General features: G+C 40.6%; 1 protein-coding gene across 9 annotated transcripts in view; it reads right to left on the reverse strand.

Annotated features, from left to right (window-relative positions):
* The window catches only part of ARPP21 (cAMP regulated phosphoprotein 21), a 200,030-nt gene that overhangs the window by 168,817 nt on the left and 10,174 nt on the right, over positions 1 to 21,039 (reverse strand). Inside the window, exon 1 of one of the 9 annotated variants that reach the window (XM_065627571.1) lies at positions 20,621 to 20,692. The exons of the other annotated variants lie outside the window; for them this stretch is intronic. The gene's annotated coding sequence lies outside the window, so the exon portion shown is untranslated. Of the gene's footprint in view, positions 1 to 20,620; positions 20,693 to 21,039 lie in introns of those variants that run through there. 9 annotated transcript variants of the gene reach the window in all.

Consider the following 21,039-nt stretch of genomic DNA (forward strand, 5'->3'; position numbering starts at 1 on the left):
AGGTCCCATAACACCTTTTGAGTGGGATGGGGACTGAGACTCACCTTCCTCATTATTTGAAATATACCTGGAGGACAGAGCTCTAGTTAGGATAGAGGCCTTTATACACCAAACTCAATTTTTCTGAGCCAAAAACAGAATCAAAATGTCTTTTTCTTTGTTAGAAGGATCAGAGTAAATTGGTCAAACAAAGTACCAACAGAAGTAAACACAGCTGTTTGGTTGTCAGTGACTTGACTGATCGACCATTTCAAGGAAATGAAGACCAACTGAAAATCTGTGCAGATAATTAAACGTGTTACAGGCAGCAACACATGCTAAAGAGCTGATAAAAAACACATATCATGTTCTTGAGAAAGCCATGACTTGTAAAAGACCCTCATGCAAAATGTGGCATATATGATCTGTGTATGTTAGATAGTTTCAGATATTAACAGTGTGTGCAAAACCTCTGTGCAGCTTATTATGACCCCCAAAAGACTGAGAGGGGCAGAAAATCAATAGTCCATTGGTATTTCCTTCACAGATCCACAGCAGTGCCAAGATGGGCTGCTTAAACTCACTGTATAGCTGCAGCTTTGGACAGCTAAGTAATTTAGAGTATTTCATTTACAAAATGCTGTGAAAGCATGAGGAAAATTAGCTACTAGAATTAAAAGAAATCTCTATTGCACATGTCTGAGCCGCAGCTACAAAACTTGTCATTTTAGTAGATGCTCATGGGAAGAACAAACATGCACATTCCAAAACAACTGCTATTTTCAACGATCAGATTCAAGTTTTTGGGAAATGGGGCTTTTCAGGAAATTCTGTTAGGGTGGTTCTTCAAGGGGAAAAAAGCTTGCTTTTTTTTTTTTTTTTTTTTTTGCCTAACTTTGTCCTTAGAAACAGCTGGGTGGCATTGGATGAAATTTCAATGAAATTTAGCCCAAAGCATAGACTTTGGAACATTTATATCCAGAGAATGGCAGAGGGTTAGTCAGATCTATTGATAACTAAATAAGAGAGGGTTTTATTCAGGTGCTGTTTTTTAAAAGGTAGTGTCTGGCTGTGCTACCTGCTCCACGTATAGCAGTATCTGAGTGGATGACAGTGGTCACACATCAACTTTCAGGATTGTCTTCCTCATGGTACAAGAAATATAGTTTCTGAAGAAACGCTACGACAGTTTTAAGCTGGTATTTTGAGGGTTGTACTGAAGAAGGTGTTGCAGATATTAAAAGTTTGGTTTCTTTTTTCTTTTTCTGTTAGTCATCAGATAAAGGTGATGCAAATATAAGCACAAGCACTCTTTCTATTCTATGAATATGTGTATAGACAACAATCTACTGTAGAGTCTAGAGGTCTTTCTACAAGCCTTGCTTCCATCTTGCCATATTGGTGATCTACATTTATATACAGATCCATCTCAAGCACTGCCTGAAGATATATTTGTTTCAAAAAGCCAGATAGTTTGAAAGCCTCGTAATTCTGCAAACTTCCTGAATTTGCTGAATGAGGAAGTAATTGCTCCTTGATACTTAATATCATATTTAATAGTTAATAATCCAGCCTTGCTCTTCAGCCTTGAAGGCTGTAAACTGGTGCTTCTAATCTTAGCAGAATGAGGAAAAATCAGCAGTGTCTATGGTAGATGATCATGCATTCCTCCTTCCTCCCCAGGCTGAAGGTCACTGCACTGGGGCAGCATGCTGGCTTCTGTCAAACTAACTGGTTTTCTCCCCAAAATAGTCACTGGAGCAAGATTTTTCCCTGCAGCTTTGCTGTCTGACTGAAGTGCAGAACTGGGATCTAGCTTATTTGAGAATTAGCCTGAATGTCAAATATTTTTGAAAATTTGTCTCACAGTGTATTAGCACTGTAATATGTCAGCACCAGAAATTTATAGTGCTCTTAAATCCTCCTTAAATCCTTTATTTTTGTTCCCGTTTGATGTAATGATAGTAAAGCATACAAGATCTGAACATTACATATTAATGAATAACAACTGTAAAATAACTGCAAAGACCTATCAGGAACTCCATTTAACTTCAGAAGCCGTAACAATGCCAGGTTAGCAGTTTACCTTGAATGGTGCAGTGCCAGCATAAAACCTTCCTAACCAGTTATCTAGGGTCAGCCTTAATGGTACCATAAAATTTCTTCAACATGAGGCAATTTTTGCTTCCTGAGAGCTATGTAAGTTTGCTGTAAGTGCATTTATACATCTGAGTAGCAAATGAAAATAAATTAGCAAGAAGTACATAGTTGCCCAAATGTAATACAAAGTCTTGAATTACTTACTAGTCTGACAAAACGCTCTTATTTCAAAGAAACATTTTAGAATAGAGGAACGAAGACATATAAAGCGTCAGAATATCCATTTGTACATACTCTGCAAATATATATGTATATGTACAGATTACGTGTATGTTCCCTTGATAAGGGACTGAAAGCAGCCCTGACGAGAAGGGCTTGGGGTGCTGGTGGATGAAAGACTGGACACGAGCCGGCAATGTGCGTTTGCAGCCCAGAAGGCCAATCGTATCCTGGGCTGCATCAAAAGGAACGTGGCCAGCAGGTCAAGGGAGGTGATTCTGCCCCTGTGCTCTGCTCTGGTGAGACCCCACCTGGAGTCCTGCATACAGATCTGGAGCCCTCAGCACGGGAAAGACATGGACCTGTTGGAGAGGGGCCAGAGGAGGCCACAGAAATGATGAGAGGGCTGGAACAGCTCTGCTGTGAGGACAGGCTGAGAGAGTTGGGGCTGTTCAGCCTGGAGAAGAGAAGGCTCCAGGAAGACCTTATTGAGGCCTTTCAGTACTTAAAAGGGGCCTGTAAGAAAGATGGGGACAGACTTTAGCAGGGACTAATGCGATAGGACAAGGGTTAATAGTTTTAAACCAAAAGAGGGGAGATTCAGGCTAGACATGAGGAAGAAATGTTTTACAATGAGGGTGGCGAAACACTGGCCCAGGTTGCCCAGAGAGGTGATGGATGCCCCATCCCTGGAGACATTCAAGGCCAGGCTGGACGGGGCTCTGAGCAACCTGATCTGGTTGACGATGTCCCTGCTCATCGCAGGGTGGTTGGACTGGATGGCCTTTGAAGGTCCCTTCCAACCCAAACTATTCTATGATTCTGTGATTCCATGAGATTTGAACTGACTTTCACGCTTCGAGTTGGATTTAATTACATTGCTGTGTATGAAGAACACTGCTGAGGCTCCTAATATTGATGCGCTTACATTTTTCAGAACATAATTGGTATTTCCATGTGTCTACAAGTAAATTTGTTAATAAGTTTCTAAATTAAAATATAATTTCAAATGGATCCTTCTGTAAATATAGCATCTCACAGTCACCTGTTACCTTGTCCCAAGCAATTTTGATAACATAACAATGAACAGACTTTGTATTTCCTCTACAATTAACACTCAGATGCCTTCTGCTCTGAATACCTGGCTAAAATGAAATTATCATTATCTTTCCTTTACTCTCCATTTCTAAATGTTTATTTTTCGCTACAGGACTACTAAAAATCAAACTAACAACAATTTTGGTCTGTCTAGATCAACACAGAAAGCAGGGGTCATTTTGTAATGGGTATCTTAAGAGAAGATGATGATTGCATGTTAGCTAAAGGTAGTCTGATTAAAATCAATGGCAGAAAGATGCTGTTATGAAAACAGGAGCTTCTCTCTAGCTTCTAGGGATTGAGGGGGAGGGCAGGACGGGGGTGGAAAGCCTCAGCCTCTGCAGATAGATATTCAGCTACACGTGAAAAAGATTATTATATATTTTATTGTTAATTCTTAATCTTTGTCCTAAAACTACTGATGACAAGACTTATGTAGAAATTATGTACAGAGACATCATTGCGCTGTACTGGAGTCTAGTGTCCATGAATATAGGAGTCTTTAATTTCTTACCTATCTCTCTTTCAGCATATCCTTAAATGAACCTGTCTTTTATCGAATGCACAGATGGTGCAATGAGGCTGTGACTAGAGTTCTGCTTTGACACAGTTGCTGGCAGTCACAATTTAAAACTAGTGCACCAAGTAATCCTAAAATATGTAAAAAGGTCTTTTTCTCTCTAGGACAGTAGCCTTTGCTCGTTGCAAAAATAAAAGATCTCAGTAGGAAGAGTGGCAGGCTTTCGCTTTTGAAAAAATACACTGAAGACCAGATTAAATGATCCCTCTGTCAGTTGTCTCCATTAAAAAATGGACATTAAGATATTCATTACACCTTAATGGCTGAACAGTGAAGAGATGAGAATGTCATAGACTGCACAAAGCAAAAGGCACCTTCCTGGCCACAGGTAGCTTTTATTTCTGTCACCAAGACAAGGTATTTCAGCCACCATATTTCTTACTGAAGATATTTTCTCACTTTAATTTCTATAAAGCTGGGACAATGAGATGTAGCAAAAGCGGGAATTATTGTGATTATTTTAGAAACCTATAGTGGAAGATGTCTTTGTATTTACACAGAGAACACTGGAGATGCTAACAAGGTCAAACCTGAAGGATTTTCCAGATGTTTGACTATTAGCTCTGTTTCTTCTCTAAAAAAGTTAGAAGAAATTAAATACTAAATTCCTCCTTTTCTCCCTTCACTGAAAATAAAATTAATACAATAAACACTAATTCCCATCACTCACAATTCAGAAAAAGAAGGTTAAGAGGAACAGAAGCAGAGTTACAAGCTTACATGAGCAGTTAGGACTCGTGGGCTTTCCAGCTGACATATAATCCATCTAAATACCCCCAAATACTAAATAGATTGTTCAAGCTTTGGAGGAGTCAGGCTTGAGCTGAGAGCTCACAACATTTAAGCCACAAAGCCATCTCTGGGACCACAGGTCCACTTGACTCTCTCCAGTATGTTGCAAATTCCATCAAATAAATTTTCCAACTAGAATTTCTGAGGTTGGATTCAGATAATTCAGAGAGGGCAAGTTCACAATTCTGTGGATGCTCTTTGTAGCTCTAATCCCTCCAAACCAATCTGAGCTCATTTTCAATTTCATGGGTCCAATTGGCTCATGCAGCTGAGCTTCAGGAAAGTCTGTGAAGTTGAAAATTGCCATTCTGCTGAATGGCTGCAAGTATAATAATATATGCATATTTCTGTCTTTCTGCAGAGAGATGTTACTCACACATATTCTTTGCATATCAGCCAACCTGTAAACCATAAACAATGAATTCTTTGTGCCAAGGAATTCATGTTACTATTTTTTTTAAATATATATTTTATATTTAGATATAACTCCAACACTTATGCTCCACAATAAATAGAAGCTAGCATTCAGCAAGCATAAAATCAAATATGAGGCTGAAAAGAAAACAATACAATTATTTTCTTGCTGGCTATTCATACTGCTCTGTCCCTTCAGTTACTACATTGGTAACGTCTCCTTATCAGCTGGTAAGTCTCCAAAGAAAAGTTGAACTTTTTTTTTTTATTCATATAAAAGCCCACTGTCTAGCAATGGTATTTCCCTCCACTTAACATTTAGAAAATGCTATAAATATTATGTTACATATGACATTAACAAGTTTTAAAAGTTATCTTTTAAAACTGAAGGGCAAATTTATCTTTCAGTGTACTTTTGAGACCAGTTCAATCAGGTGATGGTGTTGCCTGCACGCTGCCTCGTGTCTTTCCCTTTCTTCCCTCTGCTGTCATCAGAACTGACAAATTCCTCCTGGCCACTGGGACAGAGCTCTCAAACTTTTTGGGTCCTACAAGTTTCACAGAGACAAGCAGGTAGATAGAGTCCAAGTCACTGTTTGTATTGAGGAAAACACAGCTAAAAGTCAGCTGTTGTCTGTGCTTTTGGGTAGTGGCCAAGCAGCGCCTGTAATACTCTCAGCTGGCCCCAAACACACCTCCCTTCCCTACCTGCTGGTACCACCGGAGAGGACAGAGGGAGGACTTTGGGGATGAGGTGAGCAGACAGAGAATAAAAGAAGAAATCCAGAGCAAAGCCATTCTGCTCTTCAGGGACTAATTAATTTGCTGCAATACCAAACACTTCAGACTCAATCTTTCTATTCCTGAGTTGGCACAGGTGCTGTGGAAAGCACAGAGTACTTTTAAATTTAAAAAAAATAATTAGTTCATATTTTGCAATGACAGGATGTACTACAGTCTAACCCCAATCTCTTCTCAGGAAGGAAATGAGAATAGTGGCCCCATGCTCTTCTGCCTTCCCCCTGTGCTGTTCTACCATGTCTACAGTCACTGATCACAGCTTTCAGCCTTGGGTTTAGACCTCTTGGAGATCTGCCCGCTACAGCCCACGCTCGTCTTCTGCTTTCTCTGTGTGGATCCTCCAGACTGCAGCAGACGCCTCCTAGATGTTTTCTGCACCTCATCTCACCCACATCCAGTCTCCAGAACTGCCAGGGTCGCAAGACTTAGCGTTTCTCAAGCTAATCTTCCCATGACGACATGTCAGAAAACTATGGATCACAGGCTTAACAAAGAGCTCTTCAGTCACATCGCGGTCTCAAAGCAACCAGGCAGTTACAGATAACTGAAAAATATGCGTCCTGTCTTCAAGTACATATTAGTCTTGCCTCAGTGCCCCCTCCTGCCTTGTGATAGCCCAGACAAGACTGTTCCAGTTGGATCCAGCACTCACATTCTCAGCCTGGTCTTCAAGCTACCAGTTCTTGACACGACCCCTTCCACAAGCCTGCTGGGATTACTTTATTATTTATGAATGTGACATTCTTGTTTTTAATTTTCAAATTAGTTTGCCTGCAGACAGGCAATAGACCCTTCAGCTCCAACAATTTGGATGCTGTCTACACGTTTACTGAGGAGCAACTTATCCTGAAACATATTCTTCCTTTTTGTTTTCCTTGACAGCTCCCAACTTAAACTAAGTTTTCTGGGAACCAGGTCAACACAGAATTAATGAACTAGGATACAACAACTCCAATTTGGTCAAAAAACAGGAGCTTAAAATTTAGTAGCAATGCAATGTCTTTAAAAATCGGTCCTATTACACGCAAGGCAAAAAGTGCATGGTACTTTAAAAAGGGAAATAAAAGCCAACTAACAAAGAAAACACACAGAAGTTAATTCTTTTTAATATTCTTCTTGAATTTCAAAGAAGGGACTCCTTTCTATATTAGGTCAGAACAGGAAAGAAGGTTAATGCCACATAATTATATTTCTAATACTTTTAGTCGACTTTTATGACTTAGGCTATTAAAAATGTTTTTGAAAAAGAGCCTTTTCACTTTGACAGCCAAGTTGTTAAAACTTGAAGAGAAGCCATTAACTTCAACATCAGCTTCTTATCATAGGGATATTTCTCACATCAGAATATCAATATTATTATTTTATTAAAAAAAAGTGGAAGAAGAAGGTGTTATACGAGAAGAATCTGAGTTCAAATATGAAAAGAATAAATTTTAGTAACTATAAAAAGTTTGAATAAAGGAAGGCTGAGGGGAATCTTCCATGTGCTGATAGGAAAATCAAACTTCCTAAGAGAGAAGTTCAGCTTCATTATAGTCATCATCCATAAAGGTCCTACTCCCAAAATCCAGTAGGTTATTGTGCATTTTCAAGACTGTACCCAGTTTTGAGGCATCCTGAGCAGACCAGGTCAGCACTCAGATGCTCAATATCTTTGTTTCAGTCTGCTTAAGAATTTTATGTTAAAAGAAAATTCTAGAGAACAGGAGTTTGTAAAACTTCCATTTTTGCAATTCTGAATTTGTCACAAGTTCCACAGTTTTGTTCAGAACTGGATTCTAATTATTTCTGTGTTGTCATATTACATTGTGAGATGATAACTGGTTTTTTTTCCTATTTTTATGTCTTGAAAGCCAGCCATTAATTAGTACTAATCATAATACTTTATATCCTTTTTCTGTTTCAAAGAATTTTCTATTTGTGTAGTAATGAAGCATGTTAATTAAGACACGACAACCAACTTGTAAGTGCTTGAAAACCTTAAAGAGGACTTAAACATGCCATCAGGCTTGCCTGTATCAGTAATAAAAATAATTATCACAATATAATGAAAAATAAAATTATTATCAATTCGTGTTTGAAATAACAGTATTGTGATAAGCTAATAGCGCTAATATACGAGTTCACTAAAAATCAGAATAGTGTGGTGTTAATCTACAAATTGCCATAGCAGCTGCTGTCGCTGTATTTTCAAGAGATGTTAGGCAGTGAATTCTTTTATCCTGGATTTACTGTCCACTCCTCAGTTGCTTTCCCGTGAGAGGCCCAGGTTTGCTGCCTGTAAGGAGAGATGTTGGGGACGTGTTGCCACGGGTATGGGCGAACAAGCCTGTAGGGTGCAGTCGGTAGGAGCAGAGCAGGCACCTGGCTCGGTGCTGGTGAGTTACGGCTGGCTCGGTGTTACGGCCAGGCAACAGCCAGACTCATCACACAGCGACAGCACCACCGGAGCTTCTTGTATTTCACTGGACTGCTGCTTTGCACTGGTTTTGGCATGGTCTGATAGATATTTTTCCTCTGTGACAGTTGTCCCATTGGAAGGTGGGGGCAGGCTGCCCTCTCCTAATTCACTGTTGGTGGTGGGAAGCTGAGGCGCTCCCCTCGTAAACAACCTGGTGATGGTAATTCATTAACAGCTGACCAGATCTCCTCTTCCTCTGCTCCACCTCTAAAACATGAACTCTCTTGATGGATTTTATTATGTGCTGTAAACTTGCCCAATTTTCATTTCCCCCCTGTGTTCAGTGTTCTGCAGCATTTCACCCTTCCGGGGGAGGGGAGAAAGGGGAGCACAGTATAATGCAGTTTGATTTAAATTATTACCCTGGTGCATGGTTTCTTTGAGATGCTATTTTCCCTGACTGTTCTAACTGCTGAGCACAATCGCTGCAGCTCAATTATTAAAGAGATTCTAAAAATAGTGCTGTGCAAAGCTGTCTACAAAGAAAAATCATTCAAACACAGCAAGAGACATAGCCCAGGCAGTGAGATTTCACTGTTATTAGCTTCTTAATTCTTTCTTCTTTCTTCTTTTTATTTTTTTTTAATTTTCTTTTTGTTGCTCTCTTCCCTCTACCTTTCCGTTCTTCCCTTCAGCAACAATAAGTAAGAGGGACCTCCAGGACCTTCTCTCCGCTCCCCTAGAAACCTGCATTAGCTTATACACAGATGGACACAATAAAGCATTTCCTTTTTAGTAAATGCTAACATTCACTAACTCTGGTTTCGAGAGAATCATGAACCTGCGTGCATAGGTGTGTAACCAAAATAAAATAAATAAATAAATGCAAGCGCTCGTATTTCTAGCTGTGAGTCTTTTCATGCACTCTTCAGCAAAGCTCAAAACAAGGGCATGGTGAACCATCTGGAAGCCTCAGAACTGAAGCTTCCCTGCCAGAGATTTTCACAAGGCTGTGATTCACTGGATGATTCCTATTTGGGAAAGCATTTAAGGCTATAGTTAAGTCTCTAATTAAGCATGGGTAAGCACTCCCCTCAAGGAAGGTCTCTCTTATTTTGAAGCACTAGGTAGGAGGGGAAGTAGGAGGGAAGGTGACTCGGAAGTATCCGAGAAGGTTCAGTTTACAGTCAATGTGGGCATCCTAAATCCTAGCTACTCCTTCGAAAGATATTTTAAGGATAAATAAGGAAATCAAAGCTGATGCAAAATAGTGATATGCTAACTTCAGTTTTGTTTTAAAAGTTCCCAAATGATTTCAAAACAAACAATAGCAGTTACATCCAGATGTAGAGTTGTGAGAAGGAGGAAAGGCAGTAGAAAAGGGAGAGGCAGGAGAAAAAAGCTAAAGGTTTTTTGGCCCCCACTGCCAAGCCTGGGTGGATACACAGTGCGTGAATGTGTTCCTCTCATTCCAAGGCAGAGGCCACATCCCTGTTTCTGCCAGCCCCAGCAGGAGCCTTTTAGGCAGGATCACACTGGTTTCCCCTGGCCAGAGGCACCTCTGTTTGGAAAGAAAATATCTTCCTCTCCCTTCCCATCTATATCAATTCTACATCCCATTAACATTCAGACTAAATCTGCAGCTACAACCTCTCCATCAGGCTACACTTTGCAGGAACTGCTCTACTGCCGAGGCTGTGAGGACTGCAAAAGTGTCGAGGGACTTCACCTGAAAATTAAAATCCAGGGACTATCAGCTTAGAGGTTGCACCTTGCATGCAGGACATAACAGCAAGGAACATATATAAATGGTGGTACTGACAGCTCTGACCATTTTACTTTGCTTTTGACAGTGAGCTTAGGTGGCCATACACCTCTTTCACATGTCCTGTCATGTACAAGAAGAGTGTTAAATGCTAGTGCCAACAGTGTGAAGCTGCTCAGGAATTTTTCTGCCAGCTTCTGCAGCAAAGAAACCTATTTAAGGAGCATACAATCCTCAAGACTGTGTCTCCTGCTGTCTCTACAGTACACACAAACAGATGAATGGTCAGGCACATCTTGTAGGAAATTAATGTCCATGGTCATTCTGAGCTAGACACTTGCAGTTGAATATGTATGTCTTCAAAGCAGAATACACAAAAATATAGGCTCTCTGAAAGTTGCTCAGATATCATCGCTGGGTCCTTAACCAGGTTTTATTATAATACCAATTTCAGCTATCCAGTCTCATATAAAAACAAATTAAGAACAGTAATTTACCAGAACAAAATATATTTCACATTCAAACTGGTCAGTTGGGATATATGCTTGCCATTGTGAAGAATGTCTGAGTTCATGAGTGTTACAAAACTAAATTTTAGGTGGTGGGGTTTTTTTAATCAGAAAAGAAATAAAAATAACAACAAAATATTTTTTCTTTGGTGAATTACATGTGAGAGAATTTAATCGAACTAATTATTGTGCAATGCTGTCTAAACAGTCAGTTAATAGAAATGACCACTTAACTGAGAAGAAATTGGATAGTAAACTAGGTTTCTATATAGCCTATATAATTTAAGTTCAGCAGGTGACTTACACCACAGAGGAGCAAAGCGCTGAACCTTAAAGCACAAGAACTGAAATTTACTTCCTCTCAAGAGCATCCAAAGTATCTTGTACAACACTGCCACAAGCACCAATATGACATGAATGGAGTCCCCCTGTCAGCTTGACTATGTCTTAAAACATCGTAAAAATATTTCACTCCACTGAAGTGGAAAAAAATATGCAAAAGTAACCAGTAACTGAAAATATAACATCTGTGAAGTGCTGCTGATTAATAAAAATAATAAAAATCAGATGTAGAATACAGCATCCTTTTGTTAATTACAGATTGCTCTCTTTAATTAAAACACTATAACTAATTATTGGCACTTCCTTTAAGAAGGCAGAGTTTGCCAGAGGCACTATAAATACTAATAGTTCTCTCTACAAATACTAATTCCTTTTTACTGAGGTTTTCATCCGTGCGATCCATACCCAAATGGAAATACGTGTTGGGAGCAGCATTTGGTACATACTGCAAGCAGAGAGAGGAGCTGATGTGACCAAGGCTGCGGGGAGAGCTGGTGGCAGAGGCGGGCAGGGATGGGTGGCTGCCAGTCAGCTGCTAATGCCGACACTGAAGAGACATTTACACTGTTTGTCGCACCGATACACAAAGTGCAAAAGACATTTTCAGCCTGAACGGCTTTCAAGGAGAGCAGGGAAAAGGAAAATGCTCAACATGTCTCCACAAAGAGGGAGTGCAGTGAGTAGCACAATGTGCCACAGCAACCGCGAGTCTGCTCTGGCACTTGCTGCAGTCTCCTTGGAGATGCACGGAAGCTCCCTTTACATTTCAAAGGTGCGGGGTGTGCAGCGAAGAATTGGGTTCAGGACATCCCCCCTGTATTTCCATAGCTAATACATCGCTGAATACCTCCAGCTTCCCTCTTCTTGCCTGCCATTCAAGACCAGCCATTAAGTGATGAATGAACTAAGAGTAGCTAATCTGCAAGACTTCTCACATGCCATAATTTAGTATGATTTGTTGAAAGTGGCCTTCTTTGACAGCCTCATTTACTGTAGAGATGTAATGCCTTTCAAATGTTTATTGTGAGTGATGTATCTGCACAGTAGCATCAGCCTCTGCTGATTTTATTATTGCGCTGCCGGAGGAACACAGATGTATCCTTCAGGTTTTATGAAACTCACAACATTCTCATCAATTTAAGGATGAAAGACCTAAACCAGCAACACTCCACCTGGGTATTTTATATGTGATCTCTTCTATTTCTCATACTTCCTTTGGAGACTACATTTGAAAATAAGAAAACAAAGCCAGGAGTCTCTCTCACAGGGAAAAGCTGTCCTATCAAGCCCATGCACAAGACAATGGAGTCTGATATTCTGCCCGCCTCCCTGCCCACAATCATGCCAAGCTCCATGCCAAATTCCCCAGTGTATTCTGGGTGGGGTTTTGGGGGGCTTTTTTTTTTTTTTTTTTTTTTACAACCTTCATTAATTCTAAAAGAAAATGCACTACAGAAAATGGTCAACTTTTTCTTTTTTTTTTTTTTTTGGCAGAGTTGCCACAGCTGCTGCAGCTGCTCTGGGGAAGGTGAAGCATGAGGAGCCAAACACAGAATTTGCTGCCTGCACCTGGAAACAATTTAGCTTCAAAGATCTGGATTCTTGCTCTGCTCAAGTGTGATACACCTGCATGGGACCCCTCACGGGGGAGCAGACAAGCCTCTCCAGTAAGAAACTTCAGGCTGCTGGGAGCAGCACTTTGCCTGCCAAACTTTTTTCGGTTGTGCCTGCTCGCCAGGCAGCACGGAGGTGGGAGCATCAGCCTCCACGCCTGTCTCTTCTCCTGCCCTCCCTTCACAGGCTGCTTTCCATCCAGGCTGAGTAACGTCATGTTACTCCTTTAATAAGCTATATAGAGAAAGAGTCCTCGGAAAGATTTCTTTTTTTTCTGTAGCTCAGCTTCCAATTTACAGACTTATACCCCATTCTCACAATGTGGTTAGCAGGGGAATTTCACATTGCACGATCACAGGCCCAAATGACTGAACCCTGAAATAAATAGAAAAAACCCCAAACCCAAACATGTCACCATTAGCTAATGGTTATGATATTTTAGGCTAAATGAACTACATTGGATGTTCATGCATACAATACCATAGAAAATACTTGACAACAATGAGTTCACTGAGGGCACTTTAGGCAAAAACCACAGCCCACAATGCTTGGCACATCTGGGTGTTTGCCAGTCTTTGTCAAACCAGGGAATTAAAGGATTCTGTACAGATCTTGGAATAAATGAATGTCAGCTGCATCATCAGGGATGAATTACATCTGTATTTTGCATATATTTGGTAAACTAGTACTCCAAAATGTCTACTTGCATTTAACATAATGTGGATGTTTTCAATTTCCCAAGCTCTTTATCTTAAAAGTAAAAATAAAATTTTAAAAGCATTCAGGCACCTTACAGTGTGGCTTTTCCTCTCTTTTCCTCCTTTTTTTTTTTTTTTTAATAGATAACATCTATTTTAAAATATCCAGGCCAGAACTATGAACGGCAAACACAATTAAACACTGACTCAGACCAAGGCTAGTGCCAAATGGCAAACTGCCCCATATAAAGGTACGTTTAGTCTCTTTCTATTTATCTCTCTCTGCCTTGAAGTCTTCAGTATTAAAGAGCACTGAGATTTTGGGACAGCTGGGTAGCATGCTGGGAAAAAGGAGCAAAAGGACCATTTTATTTTCTTGGCATATCCTAGCTACAAACAGGTTTCCTACAATAGAAGAAGAACAAATGAGCAACTTCAGAAGAAAATGAACAGCTAAAGTCTTATATAAGGGACTATTTGTCTCTGAAAAAAATCAAACTGATATGAAAACGGCATCTGAAATAAAAAAAGTGAAGGAAATTTAAGACAGAAGATGATTTCCTGATGTTAATACTTATCATGTCAATCAGAGTAACTCACTTTTTGGTGGTATTTTACTGCAATATTCCAAGCTATGAAAAAAATGAAGTTTCATTATAATGATGATTGCTGATGCTTTTCTTTATAGCACTACACCTGCTAGCTGAGTGCTGTGTAAGCTCAGGTGAGGACTCTGAGCTTGTAACACAAAATGAGCTTGTTACCAGATCTTTTCCCATGATGTAGAGATTGCCTTATACCTGCTGACCATGGGGACATCGCCAGTCTTCCCACCACTTATGTCCTTTCCTCCAGACTCCAAAGACTACCTCTGTCTTCAGCAGTTGTTGCTTGGTCTCGCATGCAGGCATGGGCAGACTTGCAGGGTCAGACGTTACCAGAGCATTACTTGCCTTAGGGAAATGGGTTGATGCTTCCTTTTCACTGTAGCCTGCAGGACTTCGTGTGGAACTCCTTCTCACCATGCATGTTCTCATTCATGCCCTCTTGAGTCAGGTCAACCGATGGAGACTACTGTGAATCTGCAGTTGCTTTTGGTGCCACATCTTTTGCTGTCCCTGAAACCATGGCTTTTCCAAACGACCAGTATCCTGCTGCAACTGGGACTGTTGCCTTGAACCGCTGAGCTTTAGGGACTACGGTGACAGCTCGTGACTGCAGCCCTGCCAGCATCGGTGCCTCCTGCAGGGCTCCAAGTGCCACACTCATTACAGTCTCATAAACCACATACGGCTCTTTTCCTAACCATATTTTCATTAATGCCTATAAACGTCCCCGTATTCTGTTAGGCTGAGAAGGATCCCAACAATTAGTCTCTTTCCTCCTGTCAGAGAGATTTTGGGTTTTATGCTTTGTTTAGTCCCATTTCTATCCAGCAGTGAACAGTACTCTTGACTTTCAGCTGTGATAAACTCCAAATAATCCAAACCATCCTGTGGTTTTATCATCTGTCTGCATATGCTCATTTGCCTCAAAATGATTCTCTTGGCCATTACAAGTGTCTGGTAGCCCAAGTGCTTCCACGTTACCCAGGGCTGCTCCAGGCTGTGTTTGGTTTGCCCGTCAGTCACGCTCCCCCGTTTCCTTGGGGTCTCACCCACCAGTCCACAATACTACGCCTCATGTACCCCATGATGAATTACAGCATGACTACACTCAATATCTTGCAGACTTCGGGGAGAAAAGGCTTTTTAAGGTTTCTACACCGAAAATTATACTACATCCAGATGGTTTCCCAGAGCCTCCTTTCAACTCCGAGATCATTTTGCCAAGCTCTGCGTACGCTATCCTCACCTCCCCAGCTGAAAACGCGTTATTTTGAGGAATCTGTCATGCTCTTAACACTTTGCCCGTCTCCAGACTGGCAGATGCTGATACTCACAGATTAGCGCAAAAAGAGCAGAGACCTGGAGGCTGGAAGGTAGTTCTTGGGTTTCATCCTAACATGCTGTGTAACTCTAATTGGGAAACTGCATGACAAGGATACCAGGAAAATGCATCCTTCTCTTCCATAGCATATGCTACTTAAATAAAATAAATAGATAACAACCTCCATGTGACATACCAAAACCACGCAGTATGCGAACGTGACTCAGGGAGCCAAATGTTTAAAGCAAATATGCCAGCACAGGACAAGATCAATCTGAGCTGAAGGGAAGCTGCTGCCTGGCTGATGAAACCAAGCGTGGCCCTGGTCTTCAGACTCAGCATAGTCCTTGAACTTTAGGGTGAACTCTCGCCTTCACATGATGAAATCCTGAGCCTGGGTGGGCAGGGAGGGGAGAAGGGAGCTGCTGGGACCAGGGAGGGAGGAGGAGGAAGCCGCAGCACCTGTGAGTACTGCTAAAGTATAAAGACATTAAAGGGCCATCAGCAGCTCACCAGCAGAACTCTGCATTTATTACAGCATAGCGAATTTTCAGAGATGAGCTCCTTTCATTTAAGTCTGCAGCTGCTTCTGACATCTCCCAGCTGAAAAGAGCTGAGCATTCTCGCAATATTAAAAACTCAGCTTCTTTTCCTCTTGAAACTGTAGAGAGGAAGAGCAACAACAACAAAAAAGAAATAAAATAATCTGTTGTGTCTTGCCTGTTTACTCTCAGGCATAGGAGAACTGTATCAAATTTAACATGGTGGAAAAACAGGAGCCAAAAGATTTGTTTCTAGAATCTGTGCTCTCACTAAGTGTATGTAAGCCTTATAAAATTGAATATGCAACTCTGATCTTTACGGTAATGCTGTGAGTCATGCGCTAATGGTCAGTCCTCCCCAGTTGGAACTCATTATGTGGTGAGACTCATTATAAATAAATCCTTTTATTAGAATAATTTAAATTCCCACTGCGTGTTCCAGGTGCCTAAACAGCCAGGGTCTAATTAACTAATGATGCTGGCCAAACTGCAAAAAACTATTTGTTTACCAGGTGATGATACTATACATGTATGCAACATGCTCTGGCAACAAACTGAGCAGTATATATACAAGATCATGGCTGGAAAGCTCATTTTCCACAGACACAGGTCAGAAATGATACGGGCATCACATTTGCCATATAGCCAGCTAGTTAATGAGACCACACTGTACAGCAACCTATATGTACACACAAAGTATATATTAATGGATCAAAAGATCACTCTTGTCTCTATATCATGTCACTCCGCTTTCACTGATGTGGGTTTGCTGTTTGGCTCTGCATCTCATTCATCAACACTTGTTGCATTTACAACCTTAATGCCACAGGAAGATGAAAATGAAGAAAACAACAACACTTGATCACGCAGACACATTAATATCTCTCGACTGGAAACAAATTGCCCATGGGGTCTGCCTGATGCCTCCAAGCAGAGGAATGCTTTGAATGAAACTAGGCAAGGCATGTGTCTAAAGAACTGTTTGATGCTGGATTATACAGTCTAATAGAACAATGCAACACAAATTAAAATAGAGACCCTACTTTTTTTTTTTTTTTAATACATCCGAATGAATGGTATCTAAATAGATATCTACAGCAAAGATTAAGCTAAGTGGGAAACTCTTTCAGCTATAATGTAAAAAAGAAATTCTGTGATCTAGAAGCAATGTTAAGATGTGCTAGTCAACACCAAGTAACAGCTGCTCTTCAGGTTTAAAAAAAGAATCGATTAAAATAAGTATTTCAGCTATTGCAAAAAAGACCAAATGAAAGCACTATGTGCTATTGACTTACCAGAGGAGAATAGAGAAAATAAATTCAGAACTGAAAAGCCAGTAAAACAGGACGTTAAGTGAATTTTTAGAATTCTGTGCCTTGAGAAAGTCAAGAGTGTTTTTCTTCCCAGTTCAGAATGAAAACATAACTTCAGCTTTTTTCTCTGAAATAAATATGGAGCTTTTTTTCCCCCCAAAATCTGGTGTCTGTGTTAACAAAGGCAAAAAGTCCTGAATGAAGCTGAAGAACCAAATCCTCCTCTTTCTTCTCTCCCAGAACTAGTGGAGGCAGAGTGGGAAAACCCAAAATGTTACGGTCCCTGCTTCACCTGACCTGTGCCTGGCCAGTTCTGGACAGGTACTGTGTCCCCAGTCCTGCTGGGGACAGTGAGTGGACAGGGAGAAAGAAGGCTGGGAGTAAGTGAAGATGTGGAAACCACTGCAGTCACACTCCCTTTCACAAACCTGTTTTTCTCTGCTCTGGCAGTGCACTTATTGCCAGAACATTTGCAAATGAAGAGAAAGAGTGTCTTACTCTTTGGTGTTACCCTCCCCTTCCGTGCGAGAACTGCATGGTGTGTAGTTACCAGGCAGGACAGGTCCTGACACCTGCGTCCTAAAAGCCAGCCTCCTGCTGGAGGCTGATTCAAAATGCATTTATATATGTTTACAAATGTATATAAACGCACGCAAGGGTTAGGAGGAAGGTAGGAGGAGAAACACGCTGTCATCTTCCTCGGCCAGCTCTCACCAAGAGAAACAGATTCGCGATTCGAACAGGAGGATGCACAGACGCATCTCTCTAAAGCTACATTGCAGATACAAGTGTTCTTGCAAAGAAGCAACAGAAGGCTTGGTTATTCTGGGCCATCTCCATATACTGCTCTTTAGGACTACTTTACATTCTTGGAAGAAAGGAAAGAGTTTTTTAATTTTTTTTTTTTTAAATGAAACTGTTGAACTCGGTAACTGCAGCATCCCTCTCTTCCTCCTCTTTACTTGATTGAAAAAGAAAAATCAGAAAAAAATTCAAATTTTTTTTCCAGAATAAAATGAGCTTTTTTTTTCTTTCTTTCTTTCTTTTTTTAACTTCTCATCCCACAGAAGCGGAAACTTACACTCAACCATATTTTCTGATATTTTAGGGTCTGGAATGACAGAAAAAAACCCAGTGATTAATTATTCTGGCATTCCTGTTTGTTTAAAACTCTTAATTACTGGCATATTGTTCCATATCTGAAATGTTCAAACCAGAATAAAACATAGTTTTTCTTATTAAAACAACAAATACATAGAGTTCCATTGCCAAAATCTTTGTCCACTTAACTGTAGCACCTTCACAGCTGCCATTTTTCCTTTTCTACTATATAGTGATGTTCAACCCCATTTATCATGTCAAACTACTGTCCTTAATATTTATGAATTATCTGACTGAAACGACAGTTTTTCATGATGTGCGCTTTCAGTTTTAACACCAGAGCTCCTACTGCTATAGATAACGTCTATGTGCTGAGAAGAGCTGGCTGAAAGTATTTGATGAAGCATTTTTTGAGAAGATTTGACATTGGTTTTAGGTCATTTTCAGTGAACATCCTGCACCATCTAAAATGTCTCACTAAAATTCACTTTTAATTACAAAAGTTCATTTTTCAAATAAAAATGACTTTTCATTTCAAAATGGATGCCAAGGGACAGCAAAAAGAAATTTTCCTGGAGTAAAACTAAAACAAAAAAAAATCCATGATGTCCTCACACAGGGTGGTTTTTTTTCCCTTAGCTTTTGTAGATTTTTTTATCCACAAAAATTTTCAAGTTGTTCAATCTTTGTAAAAAGTTATAGTGGAAACACGTGAATTATAAATATCAGCATAATCTTAATTAATTCACAATTATTGTAAATGTGAAAACAGTTCCCCTGCCTGCTCCAGGGACCAGCAGAGCTGCCCTCTCCCATGCAGAAGAGGGTCTGCTCGGACGTTTGAAAATGTCTTGCTTGTTTGCACCACCAAAGAGAACCAAAGCCCCAGCACTCCTACTTCTTTCATCATCTCAGGGGCAGATCAAAAACATTCAGATTTGCTAAACAGATGGCATTTCAAATTGCATCCGCATTGTCCGTGTGAGTCCCGTATACCGTATGGATTATTCCTCACAAGCGCTTGCTGGTGGTGGACCCAGCAGCACGTTGTGCCTTTGTTCTGCTCCTTGGCGCTTCCATAAATGTCTCCCCTCTGGAGCACTGTGGGCTTTCTGCTGCATCTATGTCACCAGCATGTGTGTAGCCCTGCCGTATTTTAATGACACAAAAATAAAGGCAAAGCAAATAGAATAATAAATAAGGACATGCCATTTGCCTGTTATATAAATAAATAAGGACATGCCCTGTTATTATTGCTAAGCTACTATTAATTTTAAGCTAGGAGAGCCTGCTAGGAAGGTGATCTGAGGTGGGGGGGGGTTAAAATGATGAATTATTATTTTTCAAAGGCATTGCTTACACCTGGCATCTGTTCTGCCAGGTTTGCCAAGCGGATGTGTTTGCACCGTGGGATCCCTTCCCGCCCCCTGGACTATCTGGCTGGAGTTCAAATCAAGGAACCACCACAAACCAGGTCCTCCACAGTGTCTGAGTGGGCACAGCCTCCAGAAGCTAAACTGAAGGGATGTATCTTGTCCAAAGTAATACGCTCGGTGTGTATTTTTTGAGCTCTAAGCGGGATTTGGGCTAATTGCAGATAGCAGCTTTGCTTCAACTGCAACCTGTATTCTGGTTTTTCTTTCCTGAATGTTCATGCAAATTCAGTATATTCTGGGGACTCTGTCCACTAAGCGTGTGTCTCTGAATGAGTAAAGGTAATTGCCTGTAGATAGGAGGTTGTCTTGCTTCCTCAGAAACAACCTATTTCTGGTTGTAGGGTGACAGTCATCAGGAAACAAGGACAATATTGCATCTTGAGGAACCAAATTTACCTACCTATTTTATAACACACCGATACAAAAATGAAGAATAAATGACTTACAAACCAAAGACTTCTTGGGTGAGTATTTTGCAAGCAGAAAACACAGGGCAGAAATTGTCAGATAAATTGTTTGAGTAGTTCAGCCAGCCCTGTTCCCTGACTACATAGCTCTTTGGAGGAAAATGACAAGATTAATTTATTGAGCGTAGATTACCATCAACTTTAACAACGGTGTCTGAATCAGATGATCACCCCCACAGGACTAAAGTAACTCAGGGCACTGAAATCAATGGAGGTAGGCTGCTTGACACCAGCAGAGAAGTCTTCCTATGTCTGCACCAATAATAGCTATGAAAAAAACCTTAAGTGGGTTTACTCATGGATGAGGGAATGGGGGTGGAAACAGTTTCTTGGTAAATCCAAAATCCTGGCCAAGGATCGAGAAGGGGATTAGTATTACAGTATCCCTCATACTAGCTGGCCTGTACTGAGCTTGTTAGAAAGGTGTTAAACTTTTCTCTGCCAGGAGCACTTTGCAATAATCAGTTTATGAGAAATTCAATTTGGCAGCAAACTGTTGGCAGTCTCGAATCAACTGTACCTATTATACCCCAGTCACAAGTGGATGGGCAAAGGTGGCTCAGCACATCAGTCTCTCTTCCCCCTCCTCCGCAGCCTTGAAATTTGCTCAGTGATGCTGGAGGAGGGAAGAAAAAAAAAAAAAAAAAAGTTGTTGTGTAACTGGTCTCCAAAACCCAGACAGCCATTAAGGACAAGAAGGAGAAAAAAAAAAAAAAAGAAGTCAGAAACAAAAGACAGGCAGCTGCAAAGCTTCTGGCAGGAGCTTCCAGGTAGAAAGTCTGTTTGCACGGGCTTCCCAGGGCAAAGGAAACAGCCTGTGCCCTGTCACAACAAAATATTCACCCCGACTGGGAAAAATGTAAATGATGCTGAAGTGATAATGAGCACTCAAGTGGATTTCTTCCTGAAATGAGTCACAGCTGCTGTCAAAGCTCCATC

The sequence above is a fragment of the Caloenas nicobarica genome, chromosome 2, assembly GCF_036013445.1.
Source record: "Caloenas nicobarica isolate bCalNic1 chromosome 2, bCalNic1.hap1, whole genome shotgun sequence".
In the NCBI taxonomy this organism is placed as follows: Eukaryota; Metazoa; Chordata; class Aves; order Columbiformes; family Columbidae; genus Caloenas; species Caloenas nicobarica.